Source organism: Vipera berus (assembly GCF_964194415.1).
Source record: "Vipera berus genome assembly, chromosome: 1".
Lineage (NCBI taxonomy): Eukaryota > Metazoa > Chordata > Lepidosauria > Squamata > Viperidae > Vipera > Vipera berus.
In genome coordinates this window covers 162,434,191-162,453,202 of record NC_138202.1, presented here as the reverse complement: position 1 = coordinate 162,453,202, position 19,012 = coordinate 162,434,191, and positions in this window count along the sequence as shown.

Sequence of the window (19,012 nt, the reverse complement as noted above, 5' to 3'; positions counted from 1 at the left end):
CCTTGCCTTGCCTTGCCTTGCCTTGCCTTGCCTTGCCTTGCCTTGCCTTGCCTTGCCTTGCCTTGCCTTGCCTTGCCTTGCCTTGCCTTGCCTTGCCTTGCCTTGCCTTGCCTTGCCTTGCCTTGCCTTGCCTTGCCTTGCCTTGCCTTGCCTTGCCTTGCCTTGCCTTGCCTTGCCTTGCCTTGCCTTGCCTTGCCTTGCCTTGCCTTGCCTTGCCTTGCCTTGCCTTGCCTTGCCTTGCCTTGCCTTGCCTTGCCTTGCCTTGCCTTGCCTTGCCTTGCCTTGCCTTGCCTTGCCTTGCCTTGCCTTGCCTTGCCTTGCCTTGCCTTGCCTTGCCTTGCCTTGCCTTGCCTTGCCTTGCCTTGCCTTGCCTTGCCTTGCCTTGCCTTGCCTTGCCTTGCCTTGCCTTGCCTTGCCTTGCCTTGCCTTGCCTTGCCTTGCCTTGCCTTGCCTTGCCTTGCCTTGCCTTGCCTTGCCTTGCCTTGCCTTGCCTTGCCTTGCCTTGCCTTGCCTTGCCTTGCCTTGCCTTGCCTTGCCTTGCCTTGCCTTGCCTTGCCTTGCCTTGCCTTGCCTTGCCTTGCCTTGCCTTGCCTTGCCTTGCCTTGCCTTGCCTTGCCTTGCCTTGCCTTGCCTTGCCTTGCCTTGCCTTGCCTTGCCTTGCCTTGCCTTGCCTTGCCTTGCCTTGCCTTGCCTTGCCTTGCCTTGCCTTGCCTTGCCTTGCCTTGCCTTGCCTTGCCTTGCCTTGCCTTGCCTTGCCTTGCCTTGCCTTGCCTTGCCTTGCCTTGCCTTGCCTTGCCTTGCCTTGCCTTGCCTTGCCTTGCCTTGCCTTGCCTTGCCTTGCCTTGCCTTGCCTTGCCTTGCCTTGCCTTGCCTTGCCTTGCCTTGCCTTGCCTTGCCTTGCCTTGCCTTGCCTTGCCTTGCCTTGCCTTGCCTTGCCTTGCCTTGCCTTGCCTTGCCTTGCCTTGCCTTGCCTTGCCTTGCCTTGCCTTGCCTTGCCTTGCCTTGCCTTGCCTTGCCTTGCCTTGCCTTGCCTTGCCTTGCCTTGCCTTGCCTTGCCTTGCCTTGCCTTGCCTTGCCTTGCCTTGCCTTGCCTTGCCTTGCCTTGCCTTGCCTTGCCTTGCCTTGCCTTGCCTTGCCTTGCCTTGCCTTGCCTTGCCTTGCCTTGCCTTGCCTTGCCTTGCCTTGCCTTGCCTTGCCTTGCCTTGCCTTGCCTTGCCTTGCCTTGCCTTGCCTTGCCTTGCCTTGCCTTGCCTTGCCTTGCCTTGCCTTGCCTTGCCTTGCCTTGCCTTGCCTTGCCTTGCCTTGCCTTGCCTTGCCTTGCCTTGCCTTGCCTTGCCTTGCCTTGCCTTGCCTTGCCTTGCCTTGCCTTGCCTTGCCTTGCCTTGCCTTGCCTTGCCTTGCCTTGCCTTGCCTTGCCTTGCCTTGCCTTGCCTTGCCTTGCCTTGCCTTGCCTTGCCTTGCCTTGCCTTGCCTTGCCTTGCCTTGCCTTGCCTTGCCTTGCCTTGCCTTGCCTTGCCTTGCCTTGCCTTGCCTTGCCTTGCCTTGCCTTGCCTTGCCTTGCCTTGCCTTGCCTTGCCTTGCCTTGCCTTGCCTTGCCTTGCCTTGCCTTGCCTTGCCTTGCCTTGCCTTGCCTTGCCTTGCCTTGCCTTGCCTTGCCTTGCCTTGCCTTGCCTTGCCTTGCCTTGCCTTGCCTTGCCTTGCCTTGCCTTGCCTTGCCTTGCCTTGCCTTGCCTTGCCTTGCCTTGCCTTGCCTTGCCTTGCCTTGCCTTGCCTTGCCTTGCCTTGCCTTGCCTTGCCTTGCCTTGCCTTGCCTTGCCTTGCCTTGCCTTGCCTTGCCTTGCCTTGCCTTGCCTTGCCTTGCCTTGCCTTGCCTTGCCTTGCCTTGCCTTGCCTTGCCTTGCCTTGCCTTGCCTTGCCTTGCCTTGCCTTGCCTTGCCTTGCCTTGCCTTGCCTTGCCTTGCCTTGCCTTGCCTTGCCTTGCCTTGCCTTGCCTTGCCTTGCCTTGCCTTGCCTTGCCTTGCCTTGCCTTGCCTTGCCTTGCCTTGCCTTGCCTTGCCTTGCCTTGCCTTGCCTTGCCTTGCCTTGCCTTGCCTTGCCTTGCCTTGCCTTGCCTTGCCTTGCCTTGCCTTGCCTTGCCTTGCCTTGCCTTGCCTTGCCTTGCCTTGCCTTGCCTTGCCTTGCCTTGCCTTGCCTTGCCTTGCCTTGCCTTGCCTTGCCTTGCCTTGCCTTGCCTTGCCTTGCCTTGCCTTGCCTTGCCTTGCCTTGCCTTGCCTTGCCTTGCCTTGCCTTGCCTTGCCTTGCCTTGCCTTGCCTTGCCTTGCCTTGCCTTGCCTTGCCTTGCCTTGCCTTGCCTTGCCTTGCCTTGCCTTGCCTTGCCTTGCCTTGCCTTGCCTTGCCTTGCCTTGCCTTGCCTTGCCTTGCCTTGCCTTGCCTTGCCTTGCCTTGCCTTGCCTTGCCTTGCCTTGCCTTGCCTTGCCTTGCCTTGCCTTGCCTTGCCTTGCCTTGCCTTGCCTTGCCTTGCCTTGCCTTGCCTTGCCTTGCCTTGCCTTGCCTTGCCTTGCCTTGCCTTGCCTTGCCTTGCCTTGCCTTGCCTTGCCTTGCCTTGCCTTGCCTTGCCTTGCCTTGCCTTGCCTTGCCTTGCCTTGCCTTGCCTTGCCTTGCCTTGCCTTGCCTTGCCTTGCCTTGCCTTGCCTTGCCTTGCCTTGCCTTGCCTTGCCTTGCCTTGCCTTGCCTTGCCTTGCCTTGCCTTGCCTTGCCTTGCCTTGCCTTGCCTTGCCTTGCCTTGCCTTGCCTTGCCTTGCCTTGCCTTGCCTTGCCTTGCCTTGCCTTGCCTTGCCTTGCCTTGCCTTGCCTTGCCTTGCCTTGCCTTGCCTTGCCTTGCCTTGCCTTGCCTTGCCTTGCCTTGCCTTGCCTTGCCTTGCCTTGCCTTGCCTTGCCTTGCCTTGCCTTGCCTTGCCTTGCCTTGCCTTGCCTTGCCTTGCCTTGCCTTGCCTTGCCTTGCCTTGCCTTGCCTTGCCTTGCCTTGCGCCTTGCCTTGCCTTGCCTTGCCTTGCCTTGCCTTGCCTTGCCTTGCCTTGCCTTGCCTTGCCTTGCCTTGCCTTGCCTTGCCTTGCCTTGCCTTGCCTTGCCTTGCCTTGCCTTGCCTTGCCTTGCCTTGCCTTGCCTTGCCTTGCCTTGCCTTGCCTTGCCTTGCCTTGCCTTGCCTTGCCTTGCCTTGCCTTGCCTTGCCTTGCCTTGCCTTGCCTTGCCTTGCCTTGCCTTGCCTTGCCTTGCCTTGCCTTGCCTTGCCTTGCCTTGCCTTGCCTTGCCTTGCCTTGCCTTGCCTTGCCTTGCCTTGCCTTGCCTTGCCTTGCCTTGCCTTGCCTTGCCTTGCCTTGCCTTGCCTTGCCTTGCCTTGCCTTGCCTTGCCTTGCCTTGCCTTGCCTTGCCTTGCCTTGCCTTGCCTTGCCTTGCCTTGCCTTGCCTTGCCTTGCCTTGCCTTGCCTTGCCTTGCCTTGCCTTGCCTTGCCTTGCCTTGCCTTGCCTTGCCTTGCCTTGCCTTGCCTTGCCTTGCCTTGCCTTGCCTTGCCTTGCCTTGCCTTGCCTTGCCTTGCCTTGCCTTGCCTTGCCTTGCCTTGCCTTGCCTTGCCTTGCCTTGCCTTGCCTTGCCTTGCCTTGCCTTGCCTTGCCTTGCCTTGCCTTGCCTTGCCTTGCCTTGCCTTGCCTTGCCTTGCCTTGCCTTGCCTTGCCTTGCCTTGCCTTGCCTTGCCTTGCCTTGCCTTGCCTTGCCTTGCCTTGCCTTGCCTTGCCTTGCCTTGCCTTGCCTTGCCTTGCCTTGCCTTGCCTTGCCTTGCCTTGCCTTGCCTTGCCTTGCCTTGCCTTGCCTTGCCTTGCCTTGCCTTGCCTTGCCTTGCCTTGCCTTGCCTTGCCTTGCCTTGCCTTGCCTTGCCTTGCCTTGCCTTGCCTTGCCTTGCCTTGCCTTGCCTTGCCTTGCCTTGCCTTGCCTTGCCTTGCCTTGCCTTGCCTTGCCTTGCCTTGCCTTGCCTTGCCTTGCCTTGCCTTGCCTTGCCTTGCCTTGCCTTGCCTTGCCTTGCCTTGCCTTGCCTTGCCTTGCCTTGCCTTGCCTTGCCTTGCCTTGCCTTGCCTTGCCTTGCCTTGCCTTGCCTTGCCTTGCCTTGCCTTGCCTTGCCTTGCCTTGCCTTGCCTTGCCTTGCCTTGCCTTGCCTTGCCTTGCCTTGCCTTGCCTTGCCTTGCCTTGCCTTGCCTTGCCTTGCCTTGCCTTGCCTTGCCTTGCCTTGCCTTGCCTTGCCTTGCCTTGCCTTGCCTTGCCTTGCCTTGCCTTGCCTTGCCTTGCCTTGCCTTGCCTTGCCTTGCCTTGCCTTGCCTTGCCTTGCCTTGCCTTGCCTTGCCTTGCCTTGCCTTGCCTTGCCTTGCCTTGCCTTGCCTTGCCTTGCCTTGCCTTGCCTTGCCTTGCCTTGCCTTGCCTTGCCTTGCCTTGCCTTGCCTTGCCTTGCCTTGCCTTGCCTTGCCTTGCCTTGCCTTGCCTTGCCTTGCCTTGCCTTGCCTTGCCTTGCCTTGCCTTGCCTTGCCTTGCCTTGCCTTGCCTTGCCTTGCCTTGCCTTGCCTTGCCTTGCCTTGCCTTGCCTTGCCTTGCCTTGCCTTGCCTTGCCTTGCCTTGCCTTGCCTTGCCTTGCCTTGCCTTGCCTTGCCTTGCCTTGCCTTGCCTTGCCTTGCCTTGCCTTGCCTTGCCTTGCCTTGCCTTGCCTTGCCTTGCCTTGCCTTGCCTTGCCTTGCCTTGCCTTGCCTTGCCTTGCCTTGCCTTGCCTTGCCTTGCCTTGCCTTGCCTTGCCTTGCCTTGCCTTGCCTTGCCTTGCCTTGCCTTGCCTTGCCTTGCCTTGCCTTGCCTTGCCTTGCCTTGCCTTGCCTTGCCTTGCCTTGCCTTGCCTTGCCTTGCCTTGCCTTGCCTTGCCTTGCCTTGCCTTGCCTTGCCTTGCCTTGCCTTGCCTTGCCTTGCCTTGCCTTGCCTTGCCTTGCCTTGCCTTGCCTTGCCTTGCCTTGCCTTGCCTTGCCTTGCCTTGCCTTGCCTTGCCTTGCCTTGCCTTGCCTTGCCTTGCCTTGCCTTGCCTTGCCTTGCCTTGCCTTGCCTTGCCTTGCCTTGCCTTGCCTTGCCTTGCCTTGCCTTGCCTTGCCTTGCCTTGCCTTGCCTTGCCTTGCCTTGCCTTGCCTTGCCTTGCCTTGCCTTGCCTTGCCTTGCCTTGCCTTGCCTTGCCTTGCCTTGCCTTGCCTTGCCTTGCCTTGCCTTGCCTTGCCTTGCCTTGCCTTGCCTTGCCTTGCCTTGCCTTGCCTTGCCTTGCCTTGCCTTGCCTTGCCTTGCCTTGCCTTGCCTTGCCTTGCCTTGCCTTGCCTTGCCTTGCCTTGCCTTGCCTTGCCTTGCCTTGCCTTGCCTTGCCTTGCCTTGCCTTGCCTTGCCTTGCCTTGCCTTGCCTTGCCTTGCCTTGCCTTGCCTTGCCTTGCCTTGCCTTGCCTTGCCTTGCCTTGCCTTGCCTTGCCTTGCCTTGCCTTGCCTTGCCTTGCCTTGCCTTGCCTTGCCTTGCCTTGCCTTGCCTTGCCTTGCCTTGCCTTGCCTTGCCTTGCCTTGCCTTGCCTTGCCTTGCCTTGCCTTGCCTTGCCTTGCCTTGCCTTGCCTTGCCTTGCCTTGCCTTGCCTTGCCTTGCCTTGCCTTGCCTTGCCTTGCCTTGCCTTGCCTTGCCTTGCCTTGCCTTGCCTTGCCTTGCCTTGCCTTGCCTTGCCTTGCCTTGCCTTGCCTTGCCTTGCCTTGCCTTGCCTTGCCTTGCCTTGCCTTGCCTTGCCTTGCCTTGCCTTGCCTTGCCTTGCCTTGCCTTGCCTTGCCTTGCCTTGCCTTGCCTTGCCTTGCCTTGCCTTGCCTTGCCTTGCCTTGCCTTGCCTTGCCTTGCCTTGCCTTGCCTTGCCTTGCCTTGCCTTGCCTTGCCTTGCCTTGCCTTGCCTTGCCTTGCCTTGCCTTGCCTTGCCTTGCCTTGCCTTGCCTTGCCTTGCCTTGCCTTGCCTTGCCTTGCCTTGCCTTGCCTTGCCTTGCCTTGCCTTGCCTTGCCTTGCCTTGCCTTGCCTTGCCTTGCCTTGCCTTGCCTTGCCTTGCCTTGCCTTGCCTTGCCTTGCCTTGCCTTGCCTTGCCTTGCCTTGCCTTGCCTTGCCTTGCCTTGCCTTGCCTTGCCTTGCCTTGCCTTGCCTTGCCTTGCCTTGCCTTGCCTTGCCTTGCCTTGCCTTGCCTTGCCTTGCCTTGCCTTGCCTTGCCTTGCCTTGCCTTGCCTTGCCTTGCCTTGCCTTGCCTTGCCTTGCCTTGCCTTGCCTTGCCTTGCCTTGCCTTGCCTTGCCTTGCCTTGCCTTGCCTTGCCTTGCCTTGCCTTGCCTTGCCTTGCCTTGCCTTGCCTTGCCTTGCCTTGCCTTGCCTTGCCTTGCCTTGCCTTGCCTTGCCTTGCCTTGCCTTGCCTTGCCTTGCCTTGCCTTGCCTTGCCTTGCCTTGCCTTGCCTTGCCTTGCCTTGCCTTGCCTTGCCTTGCCTTGCCTTGCCTTGCCTTGCCTTGCCTTGCCTTGCCTTGCCTTGCCTTGCCTTGCCTTGCCTTGCCTTGCCTTGCCTTGCCTTGCCTTGCCTTGCCTTGCCTTGCCTTGCCTTGCCTTGCCTTGCCTTGCCTTGCCTTGCCTTGCCTTGCCTTGCCTTGCCTTGCCTTGCCTTGCCTTGCCTTGCCTTGCCTTGCCTTGCCTTGCCTTGCCTTGCCTTGCCTTGCCTTGCCTTGCCTTGCCTTGCCTTGCCTTGCCTTGCCTTGCCTTGCCTTGCCTTGCCTTGCCTTGCCTTGCCTTGCCTTGCCTTGCCTTGCCTTGCCTTGCCTTGCCTTGCCTTGCCTTGCCTTGCCTTGCCTTGCCTTGCCTTGCCTTGCCTTGCCTTGCCTTGCCTTGCCTTGCCTTGCCTTGCCTTGCCTTGCCTTGCCTTGCCTTGCCTTGCCTTGCCTTGCCTTGCCTTGCCTTGCCTTGCCTTGCCTTGCCTTGCCTTGCCTTGCCTTGCCTTGCCTTGCCTTGCCTTGCCTTGCCTTGCCTTGCCTTGCCTTGCCTTGCCTTGCCTTGCCTTGCCTTGCCTTGCCTTGCCTTGCCTTGCCTTGCCTTGCCTTGCCTTGCCTTGCCTTGCCTTGCCTTGCCTTGCCTTGCCTTGCCTTGCCTTGCCTTGCCTTGCCTTGCCTTGCCTTGCCTTGCCTTGCCTTGCCTTGCCTTGCCTTGCCTTGCCTTGCCTTGCCTTGCCTTGCCTTGCCTTGCCTTGCCTTGCCTTGCCTTGCCTTGCCTTGCCTTGCCTTGCCTTGCCTTGCCTTGCCTTGCCTTGCCTTGCCTTGCCTTGCCTTGCCTTGCCTTGCCTTGCCTTGCCTTGCCTTGCCTTGCCTTGCCTTGCCTTGCCTTGCCTTGCCTTGCCTTGCCTTGCCTTGCCTTGCCTTGCCTTGCCTTGCCTTGCCTTGCCTTGCCTTGCCTTGCCTTGCCTTGCCTTGCCTTGCCTTGCCTTGCCTTGCCTTGCCTTGCCTTGCCTTGCCTTGCCTTGCCTTGCCTTGCCTTGCCTTGCCTTGCCTTGCCTTGCCTTGCCTTGCCTTGCCTTGCCTTGCCTTGCCTTGCCTTGCCTTGCCTTGCCTTGCCTTGCCTTGCCTTGCCTTGCCTTGCCTTGCCTTGCCTTGCCTTGCCTTGCCTTGCCTTGCCTTGCCTTGCCTTGCCTTGCCTTGCCTTGCCTTGCCTTGCCTTGCCTTGCCTTGCCTTGCCTTGCCTTGCCTTGCCTTGCCTTGCCTTGCCTTGCCTTGCCTTGCCTTGCCTTGCCTTGCCTTGCCTTGCCTTGCCTTGCCTTGCCTTGCCTTGCCTTGCCTTGCCTTGCCTTGCCTTGCCTTGCCTTGCCTTGCCTTGCCTTGCCTTGCCTTGCCTTGCCTTGCCTTGCCTTGCCTTGCCTTGCCTTGCCTTGCCTTGCCTTGCCTTGCCTTGCCTTGCCTTGCCTTGCCTTGCCTTGCCTTGCCTTGCCTTGCCTTGCCTTGCCTTGCCTTGCCTTGCCTTGCCTTGCCTTGCCTTGCCTTGCCTTGCCTTGCCTTGCCTTGCCTTGCCTTGCCTTGCCTTGCCTTGCCTTGCCTTGCCTTGCCTTGCCTTGCCTTGCCTTGCCTTGCCTTGCCTTGCCTTGCCTTGCCTTGCCTTGCCTTGCCTTGCCTTGCCTTGCCTTGCCTTGCCTTGCCTTGCCTTGCCTTGCCTTGCCTTGCCTTGCCTTGCCTTGCCTTGCCTTGCCTTGCCTTGCCTTGCCTTGCCTTGCCTTGCCTTGCCTTGCCTTGCCTTGCCTTGCCTTGCCTTGCCTTGCCTTGCCTTGCCTTGCCTTGCCTTGCCTTGCCTTGCCTTGCCTTGCCTTGCCTTGCCTTGCCTTGCCTTGCCTTGCCTTGCCTTGCCTTGCCTTGCCTTGCCTTGCCTTGCCTTGCCTTGCCTTGCCTTGCCTTGCCTTGCCTTGCCTTGCCTTGCCTTGCCTTGCCTTGCCTTGCCTTGCCTTGCCTTGCCTTGCCTTGCCTTGCCTTGCCTTGCCTTGCCTTGCCTTGCCTTGCCTTGCCTTGCCTTGCCTTGCCTTGCCTTGCCTTGCCTTGCCTTGCCTTGCCTTGCCTTGCCTTGCCTTGCCTTGCCTTGCCTTGCCTTGCCTTGCCTTGCCTTGCCTTGCCTTGCCTTGCCTTGCCTTGCCTTGCCTTGCCTTGCCTTGCCTTGCCTTGCCTTGCCTTGCCTTGCCTTGCCTTGCCTTGCCTTGCCTTGCCTTGCCTTGCCTTGCCTTGCCTTGCCTTGCCTTGCCTTGCCTTGCCTTGCCTTGCCTTGCCTTGCCTTGCCTTGCCTTGCCTTGCCTTGCCTTGCCTTGCCTTGCCTTGCCTTGCCTTGCCTTGCCTTGCCTTGCCTTGCCTTGCCTTGCCTTGCCTTGCCTTGCCTTGCCTTGCCTTGCCTTGCCTTGCCTTGCCTTGCCTTGCCTTGCCTTGCCTTGCCTTGCCTTGCCTTGCCTTGCCTTGCCTTGCCTTGCCTTGCCTTGCCTTGCCTTGCCTTGCCTTGCCTTGCCTTGCCTTGCCTTGCCTTGCCTTGCCTTGCCTTGCCTTGCCTTGCCTTGCCTTGCCTTGCCTTGCCTTGCCTTGCCTTGCCTTGCCTTGCCTTGCCTTGCCTTGCCTTGCCTTGCCTTGCCTTGCCTTACAAAACAAAACAAAACAAAACAAAACAAAACAAAACAAAACAAAACAAAACAAAACAAAACAAAACAAAACAAAACAAAACAAAACAAAACAAAACAAAACAAAACAAAACAAAACAAAACAAAACAAAACAAAACAAAACAAAACAAAACAAAACAAAACAAAACAAAACAGCTAGAGGTTTCCTCAAACAACATGTTTGTTGGTTAACAAAGTATCAGCACAGTCAAAAGTGAAATCAAGTCTGAAATTCCCTCCAAAGAGTTACACTATTACAAAGTTAAACTTTGCAGCCCAGTGCTGTGCAATCAGCTACCCTTCCCAATAGAATAGACTGATGTGCTTTCTTACAGAATGCTCAACCCCCTCCCTCCCCAGTCTAATCGGCAGGTGACCTTGGTTCTTACAGGAGAAAGAATTGTTCCGGGTTAAAAAAATTCCCCCCTTCGCCCTCCCCTTCTTGTGGCAACCAAGACCTAGTAAGATGGCTGCAGCCGGTTTATTTATAGAGTTGACACTTTGCTTTTCTGCCTTAAAATACAGACCAGACACATTTTTCTCGTGATCAGCTGAGGAGATCTATGGTTTTTGTAAGAAGCTGAGTGTATGCGTGAGTCTAGCCCCCCCTTGGAATGGGCCGGGCCTGCGGGGAAGCAGATGCATTCCTCCATGCAAAGCAAACATAATGCAGGCTACACTTGAGGGGCAAAGATTGGCAGGATCAGAGGTACGCAGGCCCTGGGAATATCACAAGGGAAGATACGGTGGGTAAGCTGGTGGCAATAAAAAGCAGTCACACTGTCACCCACTCTCTGATCTTGCCACTCTTTGTCTCTTAAGTGTAGTCTGCCTTTTGTTCCCTTCCTTGAGTTTGGTGCCGCCATTGCTTTCCCTTGCCACCAGCGTACCTGCCCTATCTTTTCCAGCTCTCATGTTCAAATTGCCTAATATTCCTCAATCACAGCACTGCCACCAGTGGGCATTGACTCTCTGAACTTGCCACTCTACACTAAAAAGACATAATCCACCGGATGCTTTTGTTCCCTTCTTTGATTTTGGTACCATCATTGCTTTCCCTTTCTGCCAGCTTACCTGCCGTATCTTCTCTAGCTTTCTTGTTGTTATTGCCTGCGTGCCTCCATTGTGGCCCTGCCACCACTGGGCACTGACAACTCTGATCAATGGTGGCTGTGCTTGAATTGAGGCATGTAGGCAATGAACATCAGTTAGAGAAGATACGGCGGGTACTCTGGCAGCAAAGGAAAACAATGGTGGCAACAAAGGAAGGGGGGAAAAAAGGCAGACTACACTTAAGAGATAAAGAGTGCCAAGATCAGAGAGTCAATGCCAAGTGGTGGCAGTGCCAGAATGGAACCACACAGGCAATGAGAACATCAGAAAAAAAATGAGATACAGCAGGTAAGCTGGCAGCAAGTGAAAGCAATGGCAGCACCAAAGTCAAGGAAGGGAATGAAAGCATCAGAGAGTTGTAGTGCCAGAAGCGAGGCACGCAGGCTCTCTGAAGATCAGAAAAAGATAAGATACGGCGGGTACGCTGGCAGCGAGTTAAAGCAATGGCGGCACCAAAGTCAAGGAAGGGAATGAAAGCATCAGAGAGTTGTCGTGCCAGAAGCGAGGCACGCAGGCTCTCTGAAGATCAGAAAAAGATAAGATACGGCAGGTACGCTGGCAGCGAGTTAAAGCAATGGCGGCACCAAAGTCAAGGAAGGGAATGAAAGCATCAGAGAGTTGTAGTGCCAGAAGCGAGGCACGCAGGCTCTCTGAAGATCAGAAAAAGATAAGATACGGCGGGTACGCTGGCAGCGAGTTAAAGCAATGGCGGCACCAAAGTCAAGGAAGGGAATGAAAGCATCAGAGAGTTGTCGTGCCAGAAGCGAGGCACGCAGGCTCTCTGAAGATCAGAAAAAGATAAGATACGGCGGGTACGCTGGCAGCGAGTTAAAGCAATGGCGGCACCAAAGTCAAGGAAGGGAATGAAAGAAAAAAAACATTACACTTAAGGTTAGCTGTGCCAGCTTTCCATTCAAAAAAAGCCACCCCACCCATCACCCCACCCATTCTCTGCTCTGTTCTCCTCCATCTCAATCATTCTGGGCATGTGTCAAAGCTCTTTCCCGGGGTTCCTTCGTAGCAGCAGCTGCAGCAGCGTACAAGTAACTCCATCTGCGATGACGTAGGGGGGGCCCCCCTTCCTTCATCTGGAAACATGCAGGTGCAATGTCTTCTGAGCAGGATGACTCCAGCTGAATACGTTTACTCTGCAAAAAAGGACAAAAAAGCTTAAGTAAAAAACAGTGCCCATTAAGAAATGTGACTCAAATCACCCGCTCCTTACCTGTAAACTCCAAGCTCTCACTGTCCCGCCACACAAAGGCAAACGTGGTCTTCTTGGTATCTCTCTTCTCCAAAAGGCAGGCTGATGAACGGTCTTTGCAGAAGGGCTCTACGTCCATCCATCGAGCAGGCTAATTCTAGAAAGAGGGAGAAACAGGTGGTTACAGACTGCTTCTTGTCCCCAAAGAGTGCTAAATGCAAATCACTAAATTGCTTAATACAAAACAGCTACTGACGTTGACCCTATCTATGCTCAGAAAAAAGAGTGTGAACTGAATAGGACCCAAACTATTGGAACAATTCTGCGTTTCACCAGCCACTAGCTTGCTGCAAATACTACTCAACTACCTTGTCCTATCTCTTTGTTTTGGATTTTGTTGCTAAGATGGCCCCTGGAGGTCTTTCTAAATCTCTCCTCTTTGCCCAACCCTCAGAGGATTTGAGAATAGGATAATCATACATCTCTTTGACCGAGCTTCGATCTGAAACTTATTCCCAAAGCTTAATTTGAACTAATTTCAATGGCATAACATTGCTCCAATTTTCAATTGGTATTTTTTTTTTATCATGGTAGGCACCTTGATGATTTAAAAAAACAAAAGTACTGGTGCTGCAGGCACAGTGATGGTTACATTTCTGGTTTTTTTTTTATGTTATAACTGTGGGCAGCAATAAACCTTAGCAATTTTAAAAGTTTAGGTTACGTTTATTCCTATTGCTTAGTAGACTAAGGTTTAAGGTATAACCTGTGTTTAGAGCTATTTCTAATTTTACATTTGTACATTTCTAAGTTGCTTTATGTCTATCCAGCTTTTGTTTCTTCTACCATCTAAGTGCCTCAAAAAATACTAACAGGTAATCTATAAATAATGCAATTAAAATTGCTCTTAAAATTACACAAGAGAATCATTCAGAAATCAAAAGCTCCGCAAAAGAGATGCATCCCTACCTTGTCTCTAAATACCTGGAAAGTGGGGCCCACGAGCACCACCTGGCAGGCAAGCTAAAGGGCCCTTTGCAGTAGACTGCAAAACTCTGGACCTGGGCTGTGGGAAGACATTTCAAAAGGTCCATATCCTGCCACCCAAACTGCAATATTTAGAGTGGAAATTGAGTATGTTTGGGAACCAACTAAAAGCTGCAATAGGCAGTAGGAAATATGGTTATTTCCCACTGCCTGTTACAGCTTTTAGTTGGCTGCCAAACACATTCAATTTCCATCCCCATCACTTTAAAAGGAAAAAGCCTGAACCTCAGTGAAACTGGGAAAGAAAGAAAGACACCCCAAATTCCCCATTGACTACTTATCCTTTGTAACAGCCTGCAGGACAGGTCACCATCCAGCAGTGCTTCTTTCCCCAGGGCTGGCTCCAAAAGACTGAAGCGCTCAGCTCAGCCAGCAGGCTTTTATAGGACTGGCCCCACCCTTCTACCTGGGCCACACCCAATAGATCAGTGAATGCACCTGAGACTGGGAGACATTAGCAAAATTGCAAGCCAGACTCTGCAAAGACTCAAGTCTCCTGTTGCCTCCACTGACCCGCTTTTGCTTCTGGTACATCTGAAGCAATGACCATTGAGTTGGTCTTGCCACCTCTAAATGACCTACACGTGCATTGGCTGTTACCATTGACTTGCCCTCTCCGCCACTAAGTGAAACACGTCACTAAGTGAAACACATGTGTTGTCTGTTACCATTGAGTTGGTCTTGCCACCTCTAAGTGACCTACACGTGCATTGGCTGTTACCATTGACTTGCCCTCTCCGCCACTAAGTGAAACACGTCACTAAGTGAAACACATGTGTTGTCTGTTACCATTGAGTTGGTCTTGCCACCTCTAAGTGACCTACACGTGCATTGGCTGTTACCATTGACTTGCCCTCTCCGCCACTAAGTGAAACACGTCACTAAGTGAAACACATGTGTTGTCTGTTACCATTGAGTTGGTCTTGCCACCTCTAAGTGACCTACACGTGCATTGGCTGTTACCATTGACTTGCCCTCTCCGCCACTAAGTGAAACACGTCACTAAGTGAAACACATGTGTTGTCTGTTACCATTGAGTTGGTCTTGCCACCTCTAAGTGACCTACACGTGCATTGGCTGTTACCATTGACTTGCCCTCTCCGCCACTAAGTGAAACACGTCACTAAGTGAAACACATGTGTTGTCTGTTACCATTGAGTTGGTCTTGCCACCTCTAAGTGACCTACACGTGCATTGGCTGTTACCATTGACTTGCCCTCTCCGCCACTAAGTGAAACACGTCACTAAGTGAAACACATGTGTTGTCTGTTACCATTGAGTTGGTCTTGCCACCTCTAAGTGACCTACACGTGCATTGGCTGTTACCATTGACTTGCCCTCTCCGCCACTAAGTGAAACACGTCACTAAGTGAAACACATGTGTTGTCTGTTACCATTGAGTTGGTCTTGCCACCTCTAAGTGACCTACACGTGCATTGGCTGTTACCATTGACTTGCCCTCTCCGCCACTAAGTGAAACACGTCACTAAGTGAAACACATGTGTTGTCTGTTACCATTGAGTTGGTCTTGCCACCTCTAAGTGACCTACACGTGCATTGGCTGTTACCATTGACTTGCCCTCTCCGCCACTAAGTGAAACACGTCACTAAGTGAAACACATGTGTTGTCTGTTACCATTGAGTTGGTCTTGCCACCTCTAAGTGACCTACACGTGCATTGGCTGTTACCATTGACTTGCCCTCTCCGCCACTAAGTGAAACACGTCACTAAGTGAAACACATGTGTTGTCTGTTACCATTGAGTTGGTCTTGCCACCTCTAAGTGACCTACACGTGCATTGGCTGTTACCATTGACTTGCCCTCTCCGCCACTAAGTGAAACACGTCACTAAGTGAAACACATGTGTTGTCTGTTACCATTGAGTTGGTCTTGCCACCTCTAAGTGACCTACACGTGCATTGGCTGTTACCATTGACTTGCCCTCTCCGCCACTAAGTGAAACACGTCACTAAGTGAAACACATGTGTTGTCTGTTACCATTGAGTTGGTCTTGCCACCTCTAAGTGACCTACACGTGCATTGGCTGTTACCATTGACTTGCCCTCTCCGCCACTAAGTGAAACACGTCACTAAGTGAAACACATGTGTTGTCTGTTACCATTGAGTTGGTCTTGCCACCTCTAAGTGACCTACACGTGCATTGGCTGTTACCATTGACTTGCCCTCTCCGCCACTAAGTGAAACACGTCACTAAGTGAAACACATGTGTTGTCTGTTACCATTGAGTTGGTCTTGCCACCTCTAAGTGACCTACACGTGCATTGGCTGTTACCATTGACTTGCCCTCTCCGCCACTAAGTGAAACACGTCACTAAGTGAAACACATGTGTTGTCTGTTACCATTGAGTTGGTCTTGCCACCTCTAAGTGACCTACACGTGCATTGGCTGTTACCATTGACTTGCCCTCTCCGCCACTAAGTGAAACACGTCACTAAGTGAAACACATGTGTTGTCTGTTACCATTGAGTTGGTCTTGCCACCTCTAAGTGACCTACACGTGCATTGGCTGTTACCATTGACTTGCCCTCTCCGCCACTAAGTGAAACACGTCACTAAGTGAAACACATGTGTTGTCTGTTACCATTGAGTTGGTCTTGCCACCTCTAAGTGACCTACACGTGCATTGGCTGTTACCATTGACTTGCCCTCTCCGCCACTAAGTGAAACACGTCACTAAGTGAAACACATGTGTTGTCTGTTACCATTGAGTTGGTCTTGCCACCTCTAAGTGACCTACACGTGCATTGGCTGTTACCATTGACTTGCCCTCTCCGCCACTAAGTGAAACACGTCACTAAGTGAAACACATGTGTTGTCTGTTACCATTGAGTTGGTCTTGCCACCTCTAAGTGACCTACACGTGCATTGGCTGTTACCATTGACTTGCCCTCTCCGCCACTAAGTGAAACACGTCACTAAGTGAAACACATGTGTTGTCTGTTACCATTGAGTTGGTCTTGCCACCTCTAAGTGACCTACACGTGCATTGGCTGTTACCATTGACTTGCCCTCTCCGCCACTAAGTGAAACACGTCACTAAGTGAAACACATGTGTTGTCTGTTACCATTGAGTTGGTCTTGCCACCTCTAAGTGACCTACACGTGCATTGGCTGTTACCATTGACTTGCCCTCTCCGCCACTAAGTGAAACACGTCACTAAGTGAAACACATGTGTTGTCTGTTACCATTGAGTTGGTCTTGCCACCTCTAAGTGACCTACACGTGCATTGGCTGTTACCATTGACTTGCCCTCTCCGCCACTAAGTGAAACACGTCACTAAGTGAAACACATGTGTTGTCTGTTACCATTGAGTTGGTCTTGCCACCTCTAAGTGACCTACACGTGCATTGGCTGTTACCATTGACTTGCCCTCTCCGCCACTAAGTGAAACACGTCACTAAGTGAAACACATGTGTTGTCTGTTACCATTGAGTTGGTCTTGCCACCTCTAAGTGACCTACACGTGCATTGGCTGTTACCATTGACTTGCCCTCTCCGCCACTAAGTGAAACACGTCACTAAGTGAAACACATGTGTTGTCTGTTACCATTGAGTTGGTCTTGCCACCTCTAAGTGACCTACACGTGCATTGGCTGTTACCATTGACTTGCCCTCTCCGCCACTAAGTGAAACACGTCACTAAGTGAAACAAATGTGTTGTCTGTTACCATTGAGTTGGTCTTGCCACCTCTAAGTGACCTACACGTGCATTGGCTGTTACCATTGACTTGCCCTCTCCGCCACTAAGTGAAACACGTCACTAAGTGAAACACATGTGTTGTCTGTAACCATTGAGTTGGTCTTGCCACCTCTAAGTGACCTACACGTGCATTGGCTGTTACCATTGACTTGCCCTCTCCGCCACTAAGTGAAACACGTCACTAAGTGAAACACATGTGTTGTCTGTTACCATTGAGTTGGTCTTGCCACCTCTAAGTGACCTACACGTGCATTGGCTGTTACCATTGACTTGCCCTCTCCGCCACTAAGTGAAACACGTCACTAAGTGAAACACATGTGTTGTCTGTTACCATTGAGTTGGTCTTGCCACCTCTAAGTGACCTACACGTGCATTGGCTGTTACCATTGACTTGCCCTCTCCGCCACTAAGTGAAACACGTCACTAAGTGAAACACATGTGTTGTCTGTTACCATTGAGTTGGTCTTGCCACCTCTAAGTGACCTACACGTGCATTGGCTGTTACCATTGACTTGCCCTCTCCGCCACTAAGTGAAACACGTCACTAAGTGAAACACATGTGTTGTCTGTTACCATTGAGTTGGTCTTGCCACCTCTAAGTGACCTACACGTGCATTGGCTGTTACCATTGACTTGCCCTCTCCGCCACTAAGTGAAACACGTCACTAAGTGAAACACATGTGTTGTCTGTTACCATTGAGTTGGTCTTGCCACCTCTAAGTGACCTACACGTGCATTGGCTGTTCCCATTGACTTGCCCTCTCCGCCACTAAGTGAAACACGTCACTAAGTGAAACACATGTGTTGTCTGTTACCATTGAGTTGGTCTTGCCATCTCTAAGTGACCTACACGTGCATTGGCTGTTACCATTGACTTGCCCTCTCTGCCACTAAGTGAAACACGTCACTAAGTGAAACACATGTGTTGTCTGTTACCATTGAGTTGGTCTTGCAATCTCTAAGTGACCTACACGTGCATTGGCTGTTACCATTGACTTGCCCTCTCCTCCACTAAGTGAAACACGTCACTAAGTGAAACAAATGTGTTGTCTGTTACCATTGAGTTGGTCTTGCCACCTCTAAGTGACCTACACGTGCATTGGCTGTTACCATTGACTTGCCCTCTCCGCCACTAAGTGAAACACGTCACTAAGTGAAACACATGTGTTGTCTGTTACCATTGAGTTGGTCTTGCAATCTCTAAGTGACCTACACGTGCATTGGCTGTTACCATTGACTTGCCTTCTCCTCCACTAAGTGAAACACGTCACTAAGTGAAACAAATGTGTTGTCTGTTACCATTGAGTTGGTCTTGCCACCTCTAAGTGACCTACACGTGCATTGGCTGTTACCATTGACTTGCCCTCTCCGCCACTAAGTGAAACACGTCACTAAGTGAAACACATGTGTTGTCTGTTACCATTGAGTTGGTCTTGCCACCTCTAAGTGACCTACACGTGCATTGGCTGTTACCATTGACTTGCCCTCTCCGCCACTAAGTGAAACACGTCACTAAGTGAAACACATGTGTTGTCTGTTACCATTGAGTTGGTCTTGCAATCTCTAAGTGACCTACACGTGCATTGGCTGTTACCATTGACTTGCCCTCTCCTCCACTAAGTGAAACACGTCACTAAGTGAAACACATGTGTTGTCTGTTACCATTGAGTTGGTCTTGCCATCTCTAAGTGACCTACATGTGCATTGGCTGTTACCATTGACTTGCCCTCTCTGCCACTAAGTGAAACACGTCACTAAGTGAAACACATGTGTTGTCTGTTACCATTGAGTTGGTCTTGCCACCTCTAAGTGACCTACACGTTCATTGGCTGTTACCATTGACTTGCCCTCTCCGCCACTAAGTGAAACACGTCACTAAGTGAAACACATGTGTTGTCTGTTACCATTGAGTTGGTCTTGCCACCTCTAAGTGACCTACACGTGCATTGGCTGTTACCATTGACTTGCCCTCTCCGCCACTAAGTGAAACATGTCACTAAGTGAAACACATGTGTTGTCTGTTACCATTGAGTTGATCTTGCCGCCTCTAAGTGACCTACACGTGCACTGGCTGTTATCGTTGACTTGCACTCTCCGCCACTAAGTGAAACACGTCACTAAGTGAAACACATGTGTTGTCTGTTACCATTGAGTTGGTCTTGCCACCTCTAAGTGACCTACACGTGCATTGGCTGTTACCATTGACTTGCCCTCTCCGCCACTAAGTGAAACACGTCACTAAGTGAAACACATGTGTTGTCTGTTACCATTGAGTTGGTCTTGCCACCTCTAAGTGAACTACGCGTGCATTGGCTGTTACCATTGACTTGCCCTCTCCGCCACTAAGTGAAACACATCACTAAGTGAAACACATGTGTTGTCTGTTACCATTGAGTTGGTCTTGCCATCTCTAAGTGACCTACACGTGCATTGGCTGTTACCATTGACTTGCCCTCTCCGCCACTAAGTGAAACACATCACTAAGTGAAACACATGTGTTGTCTGTTACCATTGAGTTGGTCTTGCCACCTCTAAGTGAACTACGCGTGCATTGGCTGTTACCATTGACTTGCCCTCTCCGCCACTAAGTGAAACACATCACTAAGTGAAACAGATGTGTTGTCTGTTACCATTGAGTTGGTCTTGCCATCTCTAAGTGACCTACACGTGCATTGGCTGTTACCATTGACTTGC